The 24,175-nt window shown below is 42.9% G+C and overlaps 1 protein-coding gene across 2 annotated transcripts in view; it reads left to right on the top strand.

Annotated features, from left to right (window-relative positions):
- Positions 1-20,724: 20,724 nt before the first annotated feature.
- LOC149813180 (uncharacterized) overlaps positions 20,725-24,175 on the top strand; it is a 152,779-nt gene continuing 149,328 nt past the window's right edge. The window contains exon 1 of one of the 2 annotated variants that reach the window (XM_089992187.1): positions 20,725-20,768. The gene's annotated coding sequence lies outside the window, so the exon portion shown is untranslated. Of the gene's footprint in view, positions 20,769-20,821; positions 20,952-24,175 lie in introns of those variants that run through there. The other variant, XM_089992186.1, reaches the window with a different exon arrangement.

Raw genomic sequence — 24,175 nt, 5'->3', positions numbered from 1 at the left:
ACCAATAAGAAATAGAAAATCTCAAATAAGTACTAAAAAATATGAGATTAATATATAAAAGTAACTAAAAACTGATTACATAACTGAACAATATATGAGATTAACCAATAAAAGTTAAAATATACTAAGAAACTGATTACGTTACTGAAATAACTGGAAAATATATGAGATTAACCTACAAAAGTTAAAATATATGAGATTACTCTAAAAAATATGAGATTAACATATAAAAGTAAGTTACTTTTATATGTTACTTTAAGTAACATATAAAAGCTGATTACATAACTGAAAAATATATGAGATTAACCAACAAAAGTTAAAATATACTAAGAAACTGATTACATAACTGAAATAACAAGAAAATATATGAGATTAACCTACAAAAAACTTGTTGATTATGTCTTAGAAATCTTTTTTTTTTGCGCCTCACGCCTCAGGACAGAAGGCCGTGCCTAAAGGCGCATTTTTGATAACATCGGTCTAAATCTAACCCTGTGGATGTGTTCAACATGGTCAAAATCTATGTCACATGGGTTCGGGTGTGGGGGTGTGGCACTTTCAAAAACCTTGGGTGCGGGGGTGCGACAGGGGCAAAAATGTATGTATGTATATATATATATATATATATATATATATATATATATATATATATATATATATATATATATATATATATATATATATATATATATATATATATATATATATATATATATATAAGGGGGGTCCCGCATCCATGATTGCTCATTAGTGATCAGAAGGTTACCAAACATATTTCTAAATGTAGGGATTTGACTACCTATCATATGAGTGCCAATGAATTCAATGATTTCATAGACTTAGCAGGACTGGTAGAGATTGATTATGGGTCTTCCTGTTTTACTTGGCATAACAAACAAGTTGGTTCTAACTATCGCACCAACAGGATTGATCGCTGCTTCGTTAATGACCATTGGATGTTCAGATCATCCCAACTCTTCTACTTTATGACAAACTGCAATACGTAGCGTAAACAAATGAACTGACTTTAGAGGGAGGACGAATCCTATGTGGTGGGAAGAGAGTATTTCTTGAGAGGCCTCAAGTTATTTGTCAGGGGCTACATCAATTGTAACCTTTTTAAAGGTTGTCCAGATTCGTGGGGTTGGAAGAGGAGGTGGTTAAGGTGGTCTTTATTCTTGATGGAGATAGCGCCCCAAGCTTAGATGAGTACCCAAATAGCTTCTTTACTTCATTCTGGTCTATTGTATCTAAAGACATTTCTGAGGCAGTCAGAGATTTCTTTCTCAAAGAGAACATCATGTCCATGATGAGTTGTGGAGCCTAATTCATAGTTTTTGCCCTTGCAGGAAGGGGGGTTCGGGGGCTCCCCCCGGCGCGTGTCTCGCTGCGCGGTCAGCGAGCGGGGGGGTTATAGGGGGACAACGCCCCCCCCAGATTTTCCAGATTTTTTTTAAATCATGCAGCCCATTTCATAAGGCAATTTTTTAAAAAAAAATCCAAAAAATGGATCGATTAATACATGGATCCAGGTATAGTTTGTGAAATTTTATGGCAGATTCTGGCCCGACCCAAGTTCCGATTAAGACCTGCAATTTTTCAATGTAAAAATGATAACAAATTTTATTTTATCGTATCTGGTTCATGTAGTTCTTTTTGGGTCCGGGAATGGTTTCTCTTATATTAGACCCGATTAAACACAAGCCCAACCCAAGTTCCAATTAAGACCTACAAATTTTCAATGTAAAATTGATAACAAATATTATTTTACCAGGTTCATGTAGTTCTTATTGGGTCTGGGTATGGTTTTTCTTATAATAGACCTGATTAGACCCCGGTCCAAGTCTAGTTCCACCTGTGTCTGAACCAAACCTGACCCGTTGACACACCTACATAATACACTGTAAGGTCAGGCCAGTCTCGATGTCCACCCTCATAAATGTGTTGGTTATGATCGATTTTTTGAATGTTATAAGAACCCACCCATGTGTCAGAATCAAATACTTCATGAGCTAGTCCCCATAAAATCAAGTACATAAATCACATTTGTATGGTAGGAATCTAAAAACAAACGAAAAACTCATTTAGCACATACCCATTACGTGCTAAATGAGTTTTTCAGGACTTTTTTATTTTATTTTTAAATTCTTACTGTATACATGTGATCTATGTACTTGATTTTATAGGGTTTCAGCTCTTGAAGTGTTTGATTCCTACACACGGGTGGGTTTTTATAAGTTTTGAAAAATCAACGGTCCAAAATCCTTATAAATTTTTGAGGCTCCAAATATCATTTTTTTCCATCGAAAACACATGATCCAGGTGTGGATTCCTCGTAAATCAATCATGCCCAACACATTTATGGGGTTGGAACAGCGAAAAAAACAACGAAAGGGCATAAAAGCCAATTTTTAACGTATCATTTAGCACATATCAATTTCTCACTTACACATTTCTCTCTCTTTTCAATTTTCAATTTAAAAAATTTAAATATAAAAACATTAAAATGTATCCGTTAATACAATAAGATAGCAATACATTCAAAATGTCACCCATATTTTATGGGTGTTTGTTGCTCCCAGGTGTGCAGATTGTTTTCACGATAACCCCTTTAACTCCTCATTATTCAGAAGTCCCTCTTTTCTCTAATTAAGTTGGCCTAATTTTTAATGAAAGCAGATCCAGCGTTCAGAGCAATTCTGCCCAAACATGGGAGTGGCTGGCCCCTATTGAAAAAGGAGGTGCCCCTCTACTAGGGCTGACACTTAACCGCCAAACCCTAGGACGACTAAGCAAATTAAGATATGAAGTGTCATATAAGTGTTCTCCCACACGCACACACAACCACACCTCCCTATCGCTAGTACTCGACCTAAATTGCTCACTATTTTGGTATTTTCATCTTCTTCATTACTACTAATTAACCGATCAGCTTGCGAAATCAAGAGAGCGAGTCACCTATTCCGCTTGAATTAGAGGAAGCACATTCAAGAGAGTTACAGTTTTTATATGGGACCTACGTGAATCAACTTACACAAGGGTTTATCTATGTCATGGGCCTATTTCTTTAATAGGCCAATGTGGCACGACGGTTCTTCTTTTCGTCGCAAGCCTTTTGATCGCTCGCTTGCCGTTGTGAAACCTTTGATAATTGAGAGTGCAAGAGAGCGAGAGACAATAAAGAGGGAGAGAAATAAATGTTGCAGTCATGCACTATATCAGAGTGACATGCTATTTTACAGTGTGTGTAACGCCCCAAAATTTCGACTTGTGATTTCGAAAACCTTATCGAAAAACCTTTCAAAGATTTAAAGTTTAATATTTTAAAACAACAGCGAAAGACATTTAGAAAGGAACACAAGTCAACAATCATGGGTACGTTAGCTGAAAAACCATCATTCATATGTACAACATCTTAAAGGAATTTAAGAAATAAGGCAATCGATTAAAATCTGCAGTTTATTACAAAATGAGCCTTTTATTCCAAAGTTCAATAAATCTAAGAAAAACTCCAAAAAGTCTCAGAGCCAAGCCGCCAGCAGAAAGAAGACAAATCTTGATCAATGTTGCACCATGCCATCGGCCGCCAGTGAAGTCCTACTCCTCACCTGCCCATGAAATGGGTCAGTTTCATAACAAACTAGTAGATGCACGAACAGATAAGTAGAATGAAAATAAAACAGGACATTCATGAGATAAGCAATTATGATATTTAAGCAATTAAAGCAATTGTAGTCTATTCTAGCAAATGTAATAAGTGCAAAGAGAAGCAGTGTAAGTCTCAGTCATCTATATCTATTCCTGAATATATTCTTTAAGTTCTGATATTAACTGGCCTGTGGGTACGCACAGACGCGAAACGTAGAAACAGCCGAGACCGATCCGGGGGTTTATTATGTCAGGTGTTTTCATTAACTCGGATGGCTGACTGAGTCCGCTCCTAAGGGGACGGTCAGTGACCAAGAGAGTAAATCCCCAAACGCATTCGTGGCTCGAGGATGCATCCAACTTCTGCAGAAGTGCCTAGGAGTTACCACCTAGGATGATTTATGGTAATCCCAATTCCCCCTAACTCCGATGACTGGGGAAAACCGAGTCTTTTGCTCGTGGGGTGGTTGTTAACAACCTGTCCATCGGAGTCTTTGTACCATCCATCCTCTCCCTTGATGAACCGTGAAGATCAGATGGGTACGACGGGGGTTTCTTAACCGCCGCCCCATCCTATATGCTCTGGTCCATTAGACCCACTCAAGCATCTTGCCTGTGAAGGCGAAATAGTCACCATTTTATGTGATCTCAGCATTTTGCTAATTGCACTCATCGAGGTTGCCACAACCTCATCATCCCACCATCGTAACCCACATGGGACGTACTTGTCCAAAAGTACGATCGTACCTTCCTAGAGGTACAATTACGATGAGAGGCAACATAATGGTTTATGACTCTTTTGTTTCCTACATGACATGTTTTGCTTTTCTGAGCAATTTCGCCCGTGAAGGCCGATATTATCACATCAAAACCAATAAAGTGTAAATTTCATACTTCAATACACTCCATGATCTTACATAAAATTCATATCGTACCTGCCTTAAGGTTCGATTACAATAGCAATTGCAGTGCATTCTGAGTCTATTCACAAAGTCTACCTTAAGTATGCAGTCTCAAAGGAGTAATCATGCAAAATAGACAATTATCAGTTAAGTAATCTTACACGTAAAAAGGCACGCCAATTAAACTACTTGATGAGTCTACCCAAAGAATTTACATTATGCAATTTTAAAAGAATCACAAAGAGTAAACTTTGACCAGTCAATATTTCTTCAGATACACAAGTATGCAAAATAACTATTCTATCTCAGAAGTCTTATTTTATTTTGTTCATACATACTATTCGTGCGACTTTCCCCTACCTCGGGATGTCGTGCAACTGCGTGCGTCTACGTGTGTAGATGATACGAGGCTCGGGCCGCGGAGCCAGAGCGGGGGGTCCGATGCGAGGTCTGCAACAGTGCTATGTTAATAACAATGCGGAGAAAAAGAAAGACAGACCTGCCTATAGGAAAAGAGAGGCAGCAGGGGTGTGCCCCTGCTGGCCGAAAACAGACAAGCGGCGGGGGACAAGCCCCTGCCTAAACATAGCGTAGCGGCAGGGGGCCAACCCCTGCAGACAGCCACCAAGTGGCAGGGGCTGAGCCCCTGCCAACGGCACACAGTGGCAGGGGCTGAGCCCCTGCCGACAACAATGGATGGCAGGGGGCTAGCCCCTGCCGGAAGCAATGGATGGCAGGGGGCCAGCCTCTGCCGGAAGCAATGGATGGCAGGGGGCCAGCCCCTGCCGGAAGCATAAGGATGGCAGGGGGCCAACCCCTGCCAGAAGCACATGGATGGCAGGGGGCCAGCCCCTGCCGAAAGCACAGGTCGGCAGGGGCCAACCCCTGCCGCCAGCACGAAGTGGCAGGGGCTGATCTTCTGCCGACAACACAGGTCGGCAAGGGCCACCCCTGCCAACAGCACCAGACGGCAGGGGCCCCAGCCCCTGCCGAAAGCACAGGTCGGCAGGGGCCAACCTCTGCCGACAGCATGAAGTGGCAGGGGCTGAGCCCCTGCCGACAACACAGGTCGGCAAGGGCCACCTCTGCCGACAGCACCAGACGGCAGGGGGCCCAGCCCCTGCCGAAAGCACAGGTCGGCAGGGGCCAACCCCTGCCGACAGCACGATGTGGCAGGGGCTGAGCCCCTGCCGACAACACAGGTCGGCAGGGGCCAACCCCTGCCGACAGCACGATGTGGCTGGGGCTGAGCCCCTGCCGACAACACAGGTCGGCAAGGGGCCACCCCTGCCGACAGCACCAGACGGCAGGGGCCAGCCCCTGCCGAAAGCCACGAGGTGGCAGCAAAAAGGGGTGCCGCAGGGGCCACCGGTCCCATGCCGGCACTCCAGCGAATCGCAGAGGGAGACGGGGACGACAGGGGCCGCGTAGGCCACCTGTCGGGGCCCTGGCGACACAGAGAGGCGGTGGGAGGCCGCGGCAGTGGCTGTGAGCCACCTGCCGGCCTCCCAGCGAGGTGACAGGGAGGGGGTGAGGAGGAGAAGAGGGAGGAGAAGAGAAGAACGGCGTACCTGGGGGGGGGTTCCTGGCGGCGGCGGCGGGCGCAGCAGGGAAGGAGACCGGCGCGGGGGAGGAAGCTCGACAGGGGAGGCGTGCCTCCCCTCGCCCTCCAGCACTCCTCATAAAGAGCTCGGGGGGGAAGATGAAAGGGGAAACCTCGGTGGGTTTCCCCAATCAACCCGAAAACGAAGGGGAAGAAGAGGGGGGGGTGCGGCGCTCGGGACCCTGCGTCGGGTTACTTAAAACCCTAAAATAAAAAGGGGCCCGGATCGGGTCCGGACCCGACCCGGCCCGGGTCCAAACCGATATTATTTTTTTTTTTTTAAAATGGGGTTTTACATCCTACCCCTCTTAAAAGAATTTCATCCGCGAAATATCTATTACCTTGAAGAATCAAAATACAGGTCAGGATATTTTTCCCTAATATCGTTCTCAGGTTCCCAATTACATTCGTCAATTCCATGATGTTGCCACCAAACCTTTACAAAGGAAATGGTCTTTGATCTAAGCACTTGGTCACGACGGTCGACGATCTCCACTGGTCTTTCTTCGAATGTCAAGTCCCCTCTAATGTCCACATCATCATAATGAATGATGTGCGATGGATCGTGAACATACTTCCTCAACATGGATACGTGAAAAACATTATGGATCTGAGCATACTGCGGAGGTAATGCCACGCGGTAAGCTGCTTCTCCAATCCTCTCCAGGATTTCGAACGGTTCGACGTATCTAGGACTCAGCTTTCCCTTCTTCCCGAACCGAAATACGCTCTTCGTCGGAGATACCTTAACAAAAACCATCTCGCCAATATCGAAGACAAGCTCTCGTCGGCGTCTATCTGCATAGCTTTTCTGCCGACTCTGAGCGGTACGGAGTCTTTCTCGAATCATCTGCACTTGTTGAGTATAGTGTTGCAAGACTATAGGTGCCTCCAATTTTCGCTCGCCAACCTCGTCCCAGTAAACAGGTGATCGACATTGCCTCCCATACAAAGCTTCGTATGGGGCCATCCCGATGCTTGCATGATAGCTGTTGTTATACGCGAACTCCGCCAAACTGATGTGGGAATCCCACTCTCCCTTCCAGTCCATCATACAGGCTCGAAGCATGTCTTCCAAGGTTTGAATTGTACGCTCCGACTGCCCGTCCGTCTGAGGGTGAAACGCAGTACTAAACTTTAACTTTGTGCCCAACGCCAACTGAAGTTGTCCCCAAAACCTTGAAGAGAATCTAGGATCATGATCGGAGATAATCGAGACTGGAACCCCATGCAGTCTCACAATCTCTCTAACATAGAGATCAGCGAGACTATCTAACGATTGGTTGAGACGGATAGGTAGGAAGTGAGCCGACTTGGTGAGTCTATCGACGATCACCCAAATCGCGTCATGCTTCCTCCGCATCCTCGGAAGACCGACTATAAAGTCCATGGTAACATCTTCCCACTTCCAAAGAGGGATTTCTATCTGCTGCATGACCCCACCGGGTCTCTGGTGCTCGATCTTGATTTGCTGACACGTTAAACACTTTGAGACATACTCAGCCACGTCTCGCTTCATACCGTTCCACCAATAACTGCGTTGCAGGTCCTTGAACATCTTCGTGCTTCCAGAGTGAATGGTGTATCTAGACTTGTGGGCCTCCGCCAAAATTTCATCTCGAAGAATCGGGTCGTCAGGAACCCAAAGGCGCTCCCTCAACCATATACTTCCATCCTCCTTCAGACGAAAAGGTGTATCTGCCAATACCGCTTGAGCCTTCAACTTCTCGTAGCGTGCATCCGTTCTCTGTCCATTGATGATCCTCGCGAGTAGCTCAGGTTGAGCAACAAGGTGGGATAACCCGATTGAACCTTGAGTGATTGTGAAAGGTTCCCAAGAGGCTAGGTCTTCGACCAACCTCCATCCAGCGAATAAGGCATTAATCGAAACTTCCGGTGCTTTGCGGCTGAGAGCGTCAGCCACGACGTTTGCCTTTCCTGGGTGGTAGGAGAGGGTGAAGTCGTAATCCTTGAGGAATTCAAGCCAACGCCGTTGTCTCATATTCAATTCTTTCTGCGAAAATAGGTACTTAAGGCTCTTATGATCAGTGAATGCTTCAAACTGCTCCCCATACAAGTAATGTCTCCATATCTTCAGTGCGAACACCACTGCCGCTAACTCTAAATCGTGAGTTGGGTAGTTCTTCTCGTGAATTTTAAGTTGTCGAGAAGCGTAAGCGATCACCTTCCCATTCTGCATCAGCACAGCCCCTAGGCCTGACCCAGAGGCATCGGTATAAATCACAAATCCGCCTTTACCAGAAGGTAAGGTCAAAATAGGAGCACTGGTAAGTCGCTCCTTCAATAATTGAAAACTCGCCTCGCACTTCTCGTCCCATAAGAATTTAGCCTCTTTCTTCAGTAACCTTGTCAGGGGTAGCGCAATTTTAGAAAAATCCTGAATGAATCTTCTGTAGTAACCCGATAGTCCAAGGAAACTTCTGATATCACGCGCGTTCTTTGGTTGTTGCCAACCAAGTACAGCCTCCACCTTTGCAGGGTCCACGGACACTCCTTCCTTAGAAATAACGTGTCCCAAAAACATGACTTCCTCGAGCCAGAATTCACATTTAGAGAACTTGGCATACAACCGTTCCTTTCGCAAGGTTTCTAACACAACGGTTAGGTGCTCTCGATGTTGCTCTCGACTTTCTGAGTACACCAAGATGTCGTCGATGAACACGATCACGAAGGTGTCCAAAAATGGCTTGAACACCCTATTCATCAAGTCCATGAAAGCTGCGGTGGCATTGGTCAGTCCGAACGGCATGACTGTGAACTCGTAATGTTCGTATCTCGTCCAAAAGGTCGTCTTAGGAATATCCTCATTCCTAATTCTGAGCTGATGATATCCAGACCTAAGATCGATTTTCGAGAAGACCTTGGCCTTCTGCAACTGATCGAACAAGTCTTCGATACGCGGCAATGGGTATTTGTTTTTTATTGTGGCCTAGTTGAGCATTCGATAGTCGATACACAACCGCAAGGTCCCGTCCTTCTTCTTCACGAAGAGCACAGGAGCTCCCCAAGGAGAAACGCTGGGGCGAATGAATCCCTGATCCAACAACTCCTGCAACTGCTTCTTCAGCTCCTCAAGCTCAGCTGGCGCCATCCTGTAGGGTGCTTTGGAGATTGGTGTCGTACCTGGTAGCAATTCAATATTGAATTCCACCTCACGAGACGGGGGAAGTCCCGACAACTCTTTAGGAAAAACGTCGGGATAATCGCGAACAACATCCAGCTCACCGATGGGAATAGGCATTGGATCTGACTGGATAACACTAACAAAAAAGGCAGTGTATCCCTTCCGCAAAAAGTTTTGCGCCTTAAGCGCCGAGATCATCCGGCTTGCTCGAACAGGTCTGGGAATTCTGAATTCTACTCTCGAAGAGCCTGGAGGTGATAAAACGATCTTGCCATCACGGCAAAAGATCTTGGCATGATACTTGTGCAACCAATCCATGCCTAGGATGACGTCAAATTCAGTCATCTCCAGCAGGATAGCACAAGCAGGCATGTGCCGCTCTGCCACAACTACGTCCAATTCAGGTATGAAAGTGGTGCAAACCGTGTTCTTCCCAACGGGGTTATACACGTCTAATGCATTATCAAGCGTTTTTACCGTTATATGCAATTGTTTTACGAAATTTTTTCTGAAACAAACGAATGTGTGGCACCACAATCAAAGAGTGCAAAAGCTGCTTGATCAGCAACAAGAATGGTACCTTGAACGAGATCCCCTTTGGTCAATTGATCGACCGTGGCTGCATAAACTCGACCCGGCTCTCTGCCGCTGCTTGGTTGTGCTCGCTGTTGCTGCTGATGAGGTGGTCGAGGAGGCTGAGCTACGTTGCCGGTTTGCTTGAGGTCATCTGCTGCTTTCTTCCGGCAGTCGCGTATGAAATGACCCATCTTGCCACAGTACAGGCATCCGCCAGTGTCCCGCGGACAAGATTGTCCCACATGAGGCCTCTTGCACCTGGGGCAGTTATCACTCGACGGTTGCCTGGGTGGTGGAGGGCCCTGTTGTCGCTGGCGTTTTGCTGGAGGAAACTGTTTCTTCCCTGCTTCAGTCTTCACTGGAAAAGGTGGTCGTTGCCCTGGGCCGCCGGAAAATGTCTTCTTCTGCTCGCCACCTGACGCGGTTGACTTCTTGGCTTGCACACTTTTTGAACGCTCCCAATCCTCGTTCAGTAGGGTGGCTGCTGCTACTGCCGCAGAAAAAGTCGCGGGCATGCTGGTGAGAACCCTATGCCTGAGTTCTTCCTTCAGTCTGCGTATAAACTTCCCGGCCCGCTCATGATCATCCTCGAATAGGTGAGGACAATAGCGCTCCAACCGTTGAAATTTGGCGATATATTCGTTCAAACTTAAGCTGCCTTGGCACAGCTCCAGAAATTCCACCTTCTTCTTTTCCCTCGCATGAGGAGGGAAATAGTTTCCAAGAAAAACCCCTCGGAAGGCCTCCCACGGAATCACCTCAGCACCCGGAAACTGCACCTCCCGCGTAGTGTCCCACCAGTCGCGAGCGTCGTCCTTCAAACGAAAGGACCCGAACATTGTCTTCTTATCCTCAGGAACGGACAACACTTGGAACATCCGTTCCACCTCTTTAACCCAACTCTCCGCCAAGTCAGGATCAACCTTGCCAGAGAAAGTAGGAGGGTCCAGCTTCAGAAATTTTTCATATGTGGCGGTTGGTGCATTCCCAGCAAGGGAACCCGGATCCTGATGGGGGCGACCCTGGTTACGAATCGCCTCAGCTAAGGAGTTGAGGGTATCCATCATGAATCCCCTCTGTTCACGCAACTCATCGGCCATGCTGTGGCTTGAGTTTCCCGCCATCCTTAAAAAGCAACCAAGATTAAAGTCAAAAACACTGAAGACGTACCAGTAGGCATAAGTATAGGAGCGAAAGCAAAAACATATATTTTTATTACGAAAGTCAAATATTTAGAATCCAGTTGTGCTGGTACATAAGCAAAAGTTATATTCCGCAATTTATAAATGAGTTCACAGACTCCAACAAAACTGGGCGCGTGCTACCTCCCCATAGGGATGACTAGAATACTTCTTAAGATATTCCCTTCTATTGCCTGTGCGCCTGAATCTGCGCTTAGGGGTGAAGGGAAGTGGCTCATCGTAGGAGGGCTCCTGCCCGTAAAGGGGCGTCGCCGGAGTATATTCCGGTGAGCCAAGACTATAATCTGAAGAATCCGTCGCAGGTGTATATGTGGGTGATACACCGCCCACTGGGTCTGCCGGGGGTGGCGGCTGCTCGCCGGCAGTCGAAATTGCGATCTTGTCGTCAAGCTCAGCCTTGTGGAGGCAAGCATCCATGGTGTGGCCTGTTTCTCCGCGGAAACCACACTCCTCTGCTAACTCAGGGGGGAACAAAATCTCCCGATGACTTTTGTGGTGTCTGATGGTGCATCTGAATGTGTGAAGGCGCGAAACCACCTTCTCGAGCATGCACTTCAGCCCACACTGCTGCCAAGGGTATCTGGTAGGCGATCGGTAGTACGAAGCCTTGCTCATCCGTAAAAATGGGTAGAGGAGGGCGGTTAGCCCAGTAACCAGCCTCGAACATCTCACGTCCGCCCCTCCCCCTTACGGAACGGCCACGTACACTACGCGTGCTCCTACCGCGACTACCATTAGAACCAGTAACCGGATCCATATATCCAACGGTACTACGAATAAAACAAGAATATAATTTAGTCTAAACATGCTATGAAATATCAAAGACTTACTTACAGCGCGATGGGATGCTCAATAGTCAAGATTCACTTCTTTCTGATCTGGCTTTGATACCAAGTTGTAACGCCCCAAAATTTCGACTTGTGATTTCGAAAACCTTATCGAAAAACCTTTCAAAGATTTAAAGTTTAATATTTTAAAACAACAGCGGAAGACATTTAGAAAGGAACACAAGTCAACAATCATGGGTACGTTAGCTGAAAAACCATCATTCATATGTACAACATCTTATAGGAATTTAAGAAATAAGGCAATCGATTAAAATCTGCAGTTTATTACAAAATGAGCCTTTTATTCCAAAGTTCAATAAACCTAAGAAAAACTCCAAAAAATCTCAGAGCCAAGCCGCCAGCAGAAAGAAGATAAATCTTGATCAATGTTGCACCATGCCATCAGCCGCCAGTGAAGTCCTACTCCTCACCTGCCCATGAAATGGGTCAGTTTCATAACAAACTAGTAGGTGCACGAACAGATAAGTAGAATGAAAATAAAACAGGACATTCATGAGATAAGCAATTATGATATTTAAGCAATTAAAGCAGTTGTAGTCTATTCTAGCAAATGTAATAAGTGCAAAGAGAAGCAGTGTAAGTCTCAGTCATCTATATCTATTCCTGAATATATTCTTTAAGTTCTGATATTAACTGGCCTGTGGGTACGCACAGACGCGAAACGTAGAAACAGCAGAGACTGATCCGGGGGTTTATTATGTCAGGTATTTTCATTAACCCGGATGGCTGACTGAGTCCGCTCCTAAGGGGACGGTCAGTGACCAAGAGAGTAAATCCCCAAAGGCATTCGTGGCCCGTGGATGCATCCAACTTCTGCAGAAGTGCTTGGGAGTTACCACCTAGGATGATTTATGGTAATCCCAATTCCCCCTAACTCCGATGACTGGGGAAAACTGAGTCTTTTGCTCGTGGGGTGGTTGTTAACAACCTGTCCATCGGAGTCTTTGTACCATCCATCCTCTCCCTTGATGAACCGTGAAGATCAGATGGGTACGACGGGGGTTTCTTAACCGCCGCCCCATCCTATATGCTCTGGTCCATTAGACCCACTCGAGCATCTTGCCTGTGAAGGCGAAATAGTCACCATTTTATGTGATCTCAGCATTTTGCTAATTGCACTCATCGAGGTTGCCACAACCTCATCATCCCATCATCGTAACCCACATGGGACGTACTTGTCCAAAAGTACGATCGTACCTTCCTAGAGGTACAATTACGATGAGAGGCAACATAATGGTTTATGACTCTTTTGTTTCCTACATGACATGTTTTGCTTTTCTGAGCAATTTGGCCCGTGAAGGCCGATATTATCACATCAAAACCAATAAAGTGTAAATTTCATACTTCAATACACTCCATGATCTTACATAAAATTCATATCGTACCTGCCTTAAGGTTCGATTACAATCGCAATTGCAGTGCATTCTGAGTCTATTCGCAAAGTCTACCTTAAGTATGCAGTCTTAAAGGAGTAATCATGCAAAATAGACAATTATCAGTTAAGTAATCTTACACGTAAATAGGCATGCCAATTAAACTACTTGATGAGTCTACCCAAAGAATTTACATTATGCAATTTCAAAAGAATCACAAAGAGTAAACTTTGACCAGTCAATATTTCTTCAGATACACAAGTATGCAAAATAACTATTCTATCTCAGAAGTCTTATTTTATTTTGTTCATACATACTATTCGTGCGACTTTCCCCTACCTCGGGATGTCGTGCAACAGCGTGCGTCTACGTGTGTAGATGATACGAGGCTCGGGCCGCGGAGCCAGAGCGGGGGGTCCGATGCGAGGTCTGCAACGGTGCTATGTTAATAATAATGCGGAGAAAAAGAAAGACAGACCTGCCTATAGGAAAAGAGAGGCAGCAGGGGTGTGCCCCTGCTGGCCGAAAACAGACAAGCGGCGGGGGACAAGCCCCTGCCTAAACATAGCGTAGCGGCAGGGGGCCAACCCCTGCCGACAGCCACGAAGTGGCAGGGGCTGAGCCCCTGCCAACGACACACAGTGGCAGGGGCTGAGCCCCTGCCGACAGCAATGGATGGCAGGGGGCCAGCCCCTGCCGGAAGCAATGGATGGCAGGGGGCCAGCCCCTGCCGGAAGCATAAGGATGGCAGGGGGCCAACCCGTGCTAGAAGCACATGGATGGCAGGGGGCCAGCCCCTGCCGAAAGCACAGGTCGGCAGGGGCCAACCCCTGCCGCCAGCACGAAGTGGCAGGGGCTGAGCCCCTGCTGACAACACAGGTCGGCAAGGGCCACCCCTGCCGACAGCACCAGACGGCAGGGGGCCCAGCCCCTGCCGAAAGCACAGGTCGGCAGGGGCCAACCCCTGCCGACAGCACAAAGTGGCAGGGGCTGAGCCCCTGCCGACAACACAGGTCGGCAAGGGCCACCCCTGCCGACAGCACCAGACGGCAGGGGGGCAGCCCTTGCCGAAAGCACAGGTCGGCAGGGGCCAACCCCTGCCGACAACACGATGTGGCAGGGGCTGAGCCCCTGCCGACAACACAGGTCGGCAGGGGCCAACCCCTGCCGACAGCACGATGTGGCTAGGGCTGAGCCCCTGCCGACAACACAGATCGGCAAGGGGCCACCCCTGCCGACAGCACCAGACGGCAGGGGGCCAGCCCCTGCCGAAAGCCACAAGGTGGCAGCAAAAAGGGGTGCCGCAGGGGCCACCAGTCCCCTACCGGCACTCCGGCGAATCGCAGAGGGAGACGGGGACGACAGGGGCCGCGTAGGCCACCTGTCGAGGCCCTGGCGACACAGAGAGTCGGTGGGAGGCCGCGGCAGTGGCTGTGAGCCACCTGCCGGCCTCCCGGCGAGGTGACAGAGAGGGGGTGAGGAGGAGAAGAGGGAGGAGAAGAGAAGAACGACGTACCTGGGGGGGGGGGGGGGTTCCTGGCGTCGGCGGTGGGCGCAGCAGGGAAGAAGACCGACGCGGGGGAGGAAGCTCGAGAGGGGAGGCGTGCCTCCCCTCGCCCTCCAGCACTCCTCATAAAGAGCTCGGGGGGGAAGATGAAAGGGGAAACCTCGGTGGGTTTCCCCAATCAACCCGAAAACGAAGGGGAAGAAGAGGGGGGGGGGGGGGTGCGGCGCTCGGGACCCTGCGTCGGGTTACTTAAAACCCTAAAATAAAAAGGGGCCCGGGTCGGGTCCGGACCCGACCCGGCCCGAGTCCAAACCGATATTATTATTGTTTTTTTTTTTTTAAATGGGGTTTTACAGTGTGTCCCTTGGTAACACGACTAGACATGTGTGGACACATCGACATGGACAATGACATATACGACCTTATTTTAATGTTTTTAGATTTATTTTTATGGTAATAATATTTTATTATTTGCTTAAATATTTAATTGTATCATTGTATCCTATTTTTCAAAATATTTTTGAACTTTCAAGTTGAACCTGAATCATGGATCCTAATATCCATATATCCTTGTGGCATGGTGATACATTGTGTCTAACATGTAAAATCCTGCACTATTTTTCCTAGTGATATGCCTTAATTTTACTTCAAATATTGTGAATTGTATCAAAGTCTCAAACTTAGGTCCTTATTTGTTTAAGTGTTGTGAAAGAAGCTCACAATAGGAATATACTTTTAATAATTAAATTATAAAAAGTTTTCTTCCAAACTTATGACATAAAGTAATAATATGTAAAATAAAATTTTTAAAAATATAAGATCCAAAAAATATCTTTGACCCATTCATAAGATTTTGAAGTTTTTTTACTAAAACCTTAGAGTTGACTTGTTTTGCCTTGAGAATTTTAATTTTGAGATATTTTTAATGGATCCGATTAGGAGAGTATTTTCTTATTTACATTTAATATCATTTAAGTAAATAGACATTTACTTAAATGATATTACAAGTAAAAAGTATATGTAAATAAGCAAGAAGGTCAAGGGTGAAATAGTCATTTCACCCACACCTCCCAACCAAACTAGATCCTTCTTTTCGCCGCCTTAGTTCTGCTATATATGTATGCTCCTAGAGGTCACCACCTAGGGGTATAGAAAGATGAAAGAGAGAAAGGAAGACAGAGGGGCTAAGGAGGAGAGTGTGGGTCGTCCTGAGAAGCTTCACATCAGCTAAGTAATTAATTATGGTTTTTAATAATTAAAGTTTCCTAAATAAGCTTTGGGTGTGGTTAATTATACTTTTGACAGTAAAATGTTAGGATTTTGGTTAATCTAGTTTGGTGGTTAGACCTTTCCAATAATAGAGATATTTTTTAAAATTACATTTCAAGCGATTATGAGACAACTAAGTTTGTTACATGCTGATTTTCTTGTAATTGATTTTAGCTGAAGCTTATGAATTTAGATTACATATGTTTCACATGTTCTAAAAGTTAGTTTTTTGCTTAAGTAGTTGTTTAGTAATTAATTTGATAAGACCAATAATTTATTTTTAACTTTTTTTATATCTTTCTTAAACTAATGATCTTCATAAATCATAAAATTTTGTTGTTACTAAAAGTGGATTAACTTCTTCCAAGTTAAGTGGGTTTTATAAATTGTTTTAAAAAGTCATCAGATTTCCTAAATTGTTTCAAAAGTGATTAGTCCTGTTATTTGAAACTGCAATTTAGAAAATCGGATTTGGCATTGAAATTTGAAAGAAAGATCGATTTGAAATGTTTTCAAAATCTTTAATTTTGAAATAATATTTTTATTGATTTTAAGTATTGAAATTTAAACATTCGTTCACATAAGTGTATGTACACTGTCGACCGGATGGTATATCAACCCCCGAGAACCTTATCATGGTTTACGGGCCCCCCCTTTCAAAAAGAGTAATCGGCCTATTTGGACTGTCATTGAAATTTATCGGGCCCAGTTGTCTTAGTACTAAAAAATCAAGTGGTCATTTCTTGTAGTCAATGGAAAAAGTAGAGTTCACAAAAAGCTGAATAAAACAAGTGTCCACTTGTACTTCAATAAAAAAAAACAAGTTTGTGAAATGATACAATAATATGCAAGTGTAGTCTTTACGTACAACACCCTTTTGGAAAGCAAGCTTCGTTTGAGATCTATTACATTGTCGTTTTGCAAATGTCTTTTCAACCCGTCTCTTGTTAAAAGAAACGTTAAAAATCTAATTATTGAAGTATAATTTATAGCTCATTAGTGAAAATATTATTATTTTTATTTTGAAAGACACTTAGAGGACACTACCACGAGAATATCAACCACGAAACAATTAAGTCATTATTAGCCTGTTAGTTCATGTACTGAAAGATCTTATAATTATCTCATAATTGTATTTTTGTTTGTACTAGAGATTGTAATGAAAGTTGAGTTAATAGTTATAGTCATCATACAACAAATGCTCTGTAAATGTTTATTTTTCTTATTTTAATTACAGAGCTTTGTTAGATTTATTTGAAACCAACAAAATAACCTGATAGTCACACCTTGGGACCAAAACCATAAGTCAGTTTTGGGGTAATACTAATACATAGTATGTCTTTAGTGGCCATTAAGTTGTGCATAAAATTTAATTATGTAAATTTTCCATTAGTGTTAGAGTCTAAAGAAAAGAGTGCAATAATAGCTTAATGACTTTTAAAAAGTGTAAAAAGGTCTCTTCATTATATATCGAAGCATCGAAAGCAAAGCAATGTTGTCAGTATCAATATCGCTTGGCAAACGGTTCAGCTGAATCTGTCGAATACCGATACTGAAGTGAGTCATTCAAAAAATAATTAAAAAATCTTACATGTCATTCAGAACGTGACACGTGCAAAGGATATTAAAAAAAATTCAAGTTTTTTTTTTTTACATTTAAAAAATAGCCGATTGAGGGGGAAGCGTATCGATTTTTTGCTGATACGATACGCGATATTGACGACATTTGAAAGTATCATTTTTCAAGTGAAAGCGAGAGAAAACAGGTGAGTGATAAATAACAATAGAATTCCAGTCTATTCTCCTTGCTTACTTTTCTTGACATCTAACATGTCATCGATTTCTTTCTTGCAACAATTTCCTAAAAAAAGTAGATTTTTTTTCTTTATAACCTCATGATTTCATAAACGAGAAGCAAGAAAAATAGAAGAAACCTTTTATTTACGAGAACAAAAATGCATTTGGAAGCTACTTGGTTGTTGAAGACCAAAAGTTTTGCAAAATAACCCTTTAATTAAAGCCAGAATCTGAATAGCATTTCCAAGACCATAGCATCTCCAGAAAGAATAATTTCATTAGGATGTAATTTAATATATTAAAATACTAAAAATATATTATTTTACTAATTTAAAACAAAAAACAATTTGTATCCTCATCTCCTACTTAAAAAAAAAAAATCATATTAGTGCCTCCCAACTCAACCTTTGTCTGTCTTTTGTGAATTGGATATGGCTTACCCGGTTGGATTAATTAAGCAGTCAACCAAGTACCCTCCCTTTTGCAACAAGACACTATATAATTTCGATCTCACGATCATCTGATACAAACATTTAATATGGATTTTTCCAATCTGTTCATGACTCTACCACCCAGTCAATTCTTTTTCACTTAATCCTGCCCACTACTGTTCTTTCCCGCTAAGAAATGGGAAATCTTTCTCCTGATGCATGAATCAAAATGTTTCATTTCATATGAAAAAGCAATCATCTTTCTCATTGGGTCCAATAACGTTTCATTATTAGAGAGATGAGATTTTCTTTTCTAAATACGAAAAACTCACAGATGGGGCCATTAGAGAAGATACTTTTCGTCATCGTCGATCTAAGCCATCTCTGGCGATGAATCAACAATTCAAATCTGTGATAGTTGTGGGCTTCATCCCCAAGAAGAGCACTAATTGATGAGAAAAGGCAATTAATAAAAACAACTTCCTTTTTTCTACAAAGAAAGCTGGGATTAGGTAGACCCCTACAACAATACCATTTGGGGTTCGTCCCAACACAAGGTGACATGCACCAACTGCTCCAACCAAACAAGCAGAGACCCCGTTGGTTAAAAACAACTAAAAGGATAGCACATTACTAGAGCCCTATGTCACACAAATCTGTGGACATGAGCAGTGGCAGAACCATAAATCCAAATTTGGGTGGTCACTGTGTGTGGCAATGGACCGGCTGGCAGAGAGAGAGGGTTTATGGAGGAACAACATTTGGGTTAAGGTGGGCACTTGCCAACCCTGGTCCATATGTAGCTCCGAACCGGGACATGAGGACACACAATGTGAGTTCGACCCACAAGTTTGAATCTTTTTTGAAAAACAGGTCACAACGACACCATTTTTATGTTTTAAATCAAATAAAATTATTTTTGATATTTTAGTATTTAAAGATATACTTTTTTTATTAAAATAATGTAAACTTATTAGAATGTATATGCAAATAATATGTGTGTCTGAACCAACAAAATGGCGTGTCCTGTGACATAGTCAAATGTGTATTCGTTAGTGTGCAACTATATCAGGTTTGGTCAGATCTTCTATTCGCATCTGGCACTTTATTCAAGGACATGGATCATTAATAGGATCCGAAAGTATGTTGAATTTCAGTCGGAATTCATTTAATCGAACTTTTTGGATTGGGATCTGTCTTTTGTTCAGTTTTTTTTTTTGGGTTTACACTCACTCAAGTCTGGTCAAGTCCAAATTCATATGCTTGATGTTGTCAATGTTTTTCTTCCTTTCTTTATTTCCCTAATGATATATTTTTTCCACAAAAAATCATATCTTAGGTTTAATTAAATAAATCTAGAATAGATCCAAATCCAAATCCAAATACAAATACAAATACAAATACAAACTAGTGCCTAAAATTCATATTCAAATTAGGATTATTGTGATGCAGGCTGTACCTGATTTGCTGCTAGTATTCAGAGACTACGCACAAGTGTGTATGTGTGTGTGTTCGTGTGAAAATATTGGTTATGCAATCATGGGTTAAACTCCCAAGTGAAAAAATCAATTTTTTTTATTTTTTACATTTTTTTTTTCATATCCGAGCCTCCAGATGAGATTTACGTATTTGGTTTAGTAGAAAGCAACTCTTGTATCATGTTTTTCCAATATTTTAGATAAGATTTTTTGGGGCTTAAAAAGCAATGTCTACAATGCATCAAATTTTCACCACTCAGAAATTTGTATTTTTAAATGACTTGCCGCACTGAGGAGGAGACTAGGTGAGGTGGATCTGGATGCTGTACGTGCACCTTAAAGTTGGACATCAGAGCTGGATCTGGTGCGAGTCCAACCCATTGAAAGGCCAGATCCAATTCTGAATCCAAAATACAAATGACATAGCTAAATCGGTATTAGATCCAATGAGGTAAGGTTGAATCCAGATAAAAAATATAACTGATAATACTGGATCCAGTAAAAAAAGATCGAATGCAAGTTATTTCCATGTAAAAAAAAATCCAACCAGATGACATTTTGATACAAATCTGAATTAGATCCACACCATAAAACTACCCCAAATACAAAGATATCCGATTTAGTTACCTACAATCTCTTATTTTAAGATCCGAATCCGAAAATTGTGACGGATTCGGGTTGGATATTTGATTATATCCCAACATTTGAAGCAACCGACTCAAGAAGCTAAATGCTAATGCCTAAAATTGATTGCAGCTTCTGAGACTATTTTGCGACGTTCGGGGGTTTGAAAGATATTTTCTTGACGTAATTACGAGAAAACAACATAGGTATTTCCGTCATTCAATGTTACCCACTCCCCACGACACGTGGACTACGTTGGCATTTGCAGCTTCGACCTTTGCGGAAAAGAAAAGGTCGCACAGACGAAAAAGGAGATCCGCGAAAAGGGAAAAGGCTTTCCAGGATCCGTGACCAATTGATAAAATGTAAATTTATTATATTATTTCCTTTTAATTTTCTGCTTCCCCTTCAGGCGACTCGCCATTATAAATAGGCCGGCACTTCTTCAGCTCTCTTTGGCGTCTCCCGTTCGTTCCGCTCTTGCTTAACTGTGTGTGTGTGTGTGTGAGAGAGAGAGAGAGATTAGGAGATCTTCACGCCTTAGAGAGGTACGTCGTCCTCGGTCTCTCTGCAGATTAGCGTCTCATGCAATCTAGATTCTTCCGATTATCTTCGTCAATTTTTTTATGCAAATTGAGTTTGAATCCTTCGTCGTTTTGCTTTCTATTGGCGAAATGCTTTCTCTGATCGATAGGCTATAGGTGTTTGATCTTTTTTCATGCGACTCTCTCTCTCTCTCTCCCCCTGCATCATTTTTAAAAGTTTTTGATTAATGGATCGAGATTCTTCCGACCTCTTCGTCTTTTGATGTGAATTGGATCTGAATGCGTGATGCATTTTAATTTCTGCTGAATAATTGTTATTTTTTATCGTTTTCTTCCCCTGCATGATTTAGTTAACATGAAATTCGGAATTGGTGTATGCATTTGCGTTTTATTAGCTTGAATTAAATTTGAACTTTTTTGACTAATTTTACTTTGCTTTCGTCAATGAGGAGCCTCAAATTTTGGTTATTTAGTTTTAATTTGTATGATGTTAGCATCTGTTGAATTTGAGCTTCAAATTTTGGTCGTTTAGAGAATGGTTTGTGTGGGAGAGAATGTCCTGGACCTAGCCTTCGGAATGGGGCATATAAAATGCATAGCTCTACTGAGTGAAAAATGCATCGAGTGTAGGAACGTGTAGTATACATCGGCTTGATCGGTGACATGTGGTGGTAGCATGACATGCGATAGGCAACAATATCCTCATTGGTGCGACGGTGTGTGGTGGCACAAACATAAAGCGTTGTTTGACTAAGCAGTGTTAGCAGATGAGAGGTTGTTGCTTTTGGAGATTTGGTTAAGGACCTCTCGATTTGGATGAGTTTTTCACGCATAGCATTTTAACGCACGGGAGTGTGTGTGGGTTAGGGCTAATTCTCCCAGGGATGACCTTAGGTGGTTCCAACCAAGTATGGTGACTCGGGATTAGGCCAATGAATGCCAAAGAGCTGCCGAACAAGAGTTACCAGTCGAGGAAGCGGGAGCGGGAAGCGATACGGGAAGCGGGAGCGGGAAGCTGGAAGCGAGGCACTTTCAAAAATTTAGGAAGCGGGGAAGCGTGGGACCACTTAGAAGAAAATTCCGAACCGTCTCGGAAATGACCTAGGAAGCGAACCGGAAGCGACCTAGGAAGCGAACCGGAAGCGAGGGGAAGCGAAAAAAATGAAAAAATGGGGAAGCGAGGAGGAAGCGTGGGGAAGCGCTTCCCATAAAAGGGAAGCGCGCTTCCCAAAAAAGGGGGACGCTTCCCCCCACGCTTCGGAAGCGCGACGTTTCGCGCTTCCGAAGCGCGCTTCCCCTTTTGCCTAGGCGCTTCCGGTAACTCTGTGCCGAACGAGCCTAGGTGGTGCTCTTCGCTATGACATACAATCATCAATTGGTTTTCGGACTGGGGGCCGCAAGGCCTTGTCTCTGTTGTGGCGAGGTTATGCTTGGACGTGCCCATGGATATGTTCTATGACACACGAGGCTAAGGCATCTGTGCATTTGCTAGTCGGTATTGGATGACTATGCACGTAAGTGGCATGAACAAAATAGAATATGTATTTGGAGATGTGCTTGATCAGCTTCCGCTATGCATCTGTGAACGAGGTGGTGCGCAGGGCCAATGAAATCATTCAACACATGGAGAAGTGTTGGTGCGTGACCTTTTGTCGTTAGGCTGGCCAGATTGGGCAGTGTGGCGCGTCACGGGTTTGTAAAAAATTCTATGCCCATAACAACTATTAAGGGTTTTACATGATTACAATCACAAAAGTGCATAGGCGTAAACCAATGCCATTAATGGCTTACAAGTTCGCAACCACAATGTGTAAAAAACACAAGTCCACTATAGGACAAAACAATAGCTAACAAGGGGCAACAACACAAGCACTAAGTGCATATAAAACATCAAAAAACTAAATGAAAAAACACAAAATGTAAAAAATATTCATCTTTATTGAGCATAAATGCTTAAGAGAAGCATTAACAAATAAAGATGAACAAAGCCCCTTTATATACAAATTATAAAGGGGAAAGACCAAATGGGAGCTCCCAATAAAGTTGTTGGGAGCTCCCAACAGTCATATTTATGATCGTTGGAGAACCTCTAATGAATCTATGGTAAAAAAACCATAGAGCCCTTGCTTAAAAGGGAAAATTACAAAAAAGGAAAAATAAATAAAAAAAAATTGTTCCTAATGAACGGTCCCTATTACATGAGTAAAATGACAAAAATACCCCTAGAGGATATTTACCTATTACATTATTATAAATAATATATATATATATATATATATATATATATATATATATACACACATGTACATCTTAACTCTCCCTTAAATTTATGGTGTGATATATCGAAAGTTTGGAAATACAAAAAAGAATCAATGAGAAGGATCCAAGTCTTCAAATGCCTTTATTGATGATCATCTCCAAACTTGTGCATCAACTATCTCCATCTTTACGACATGATACATCAAAGATGTCCTTTCTCAATCCATCTTATCTTTAAGAGCCTGTTGTGATCATCGCAAAATTTTTCCTCTCTTGTTATTTCTCTCTCTTCCTTCTCTTTTTCCTTTCTAATCTCTATTTCCTTCTTTTTGAAGGGAGAAAATAAAAGACAGAAAAGAAGAGAGAAGAGAAAAAAGAAGAAGAGAAAGATGAACTCTTTTGCGGGGTCTCATCTGACCTTGATTTGAAAAATATTTAAGAAAATTACTCGCCTCCGTTTTGAAATATTTTGCGGAAAAATGGAGAGATGAAGCTCGCTCGTTGGTACGAGGTTCGATCGTTCCTGGCGCCTTTACCAGGGGTAATTGAACCAAGGATCGAATTTATGCCTCTTTGCTTTGCCTAAATATTATCTAAGAATTTATCTTAAATCTAAATGCACAAAGAATCATGCTTGTGCAATGCAAGGATGTATGTTTTTTTTGAAAAGAATGATTTTGGAAATTTCCAAGTGTTTCTGAGATGAATTTGATAATAGAGTGAAGAAATGGTTTTTGAATGATTAAATCTAACTTAGAATTTGAGGTAGATCAGAAAAGATATTTTGAAGTTCTGAGTCTTTGAAATAATCAGAGTTGGGAAAATAAATTTTGACTTTGAAAAGAAGGATTTGAAGCTGAAAAAAAGATGAGGTTTCAGAGTTAGAAATGGTTTTTGATTTGAATTTTGAATCTGGATAGAGATGAAATTTGAAATGGAATTGAATTCTAGCTTTGAAGTTTGAAATC

The sequence above is a fragment of the Nuphar pumila genome, chromosome 16 (assembly GCF_984573655.1).
Source record: "Nuphar pumila chromosome 16, dmNupPumi1.hap1.1, whole genome shotgun sequence".
Classification (NCBI taxonomy): Eukaryota; Viridiplantae; Streptophyta; class Magnoliopsida; order Nymphaeales; family Nymphaeaceae; genus Nuphar; species Nuphar pumila.
The sequence above is the reverse complement of the archived record's forward strand: the minus strand, read 5'-3'. Positions and strand labels throughout refer to the sequence as shown.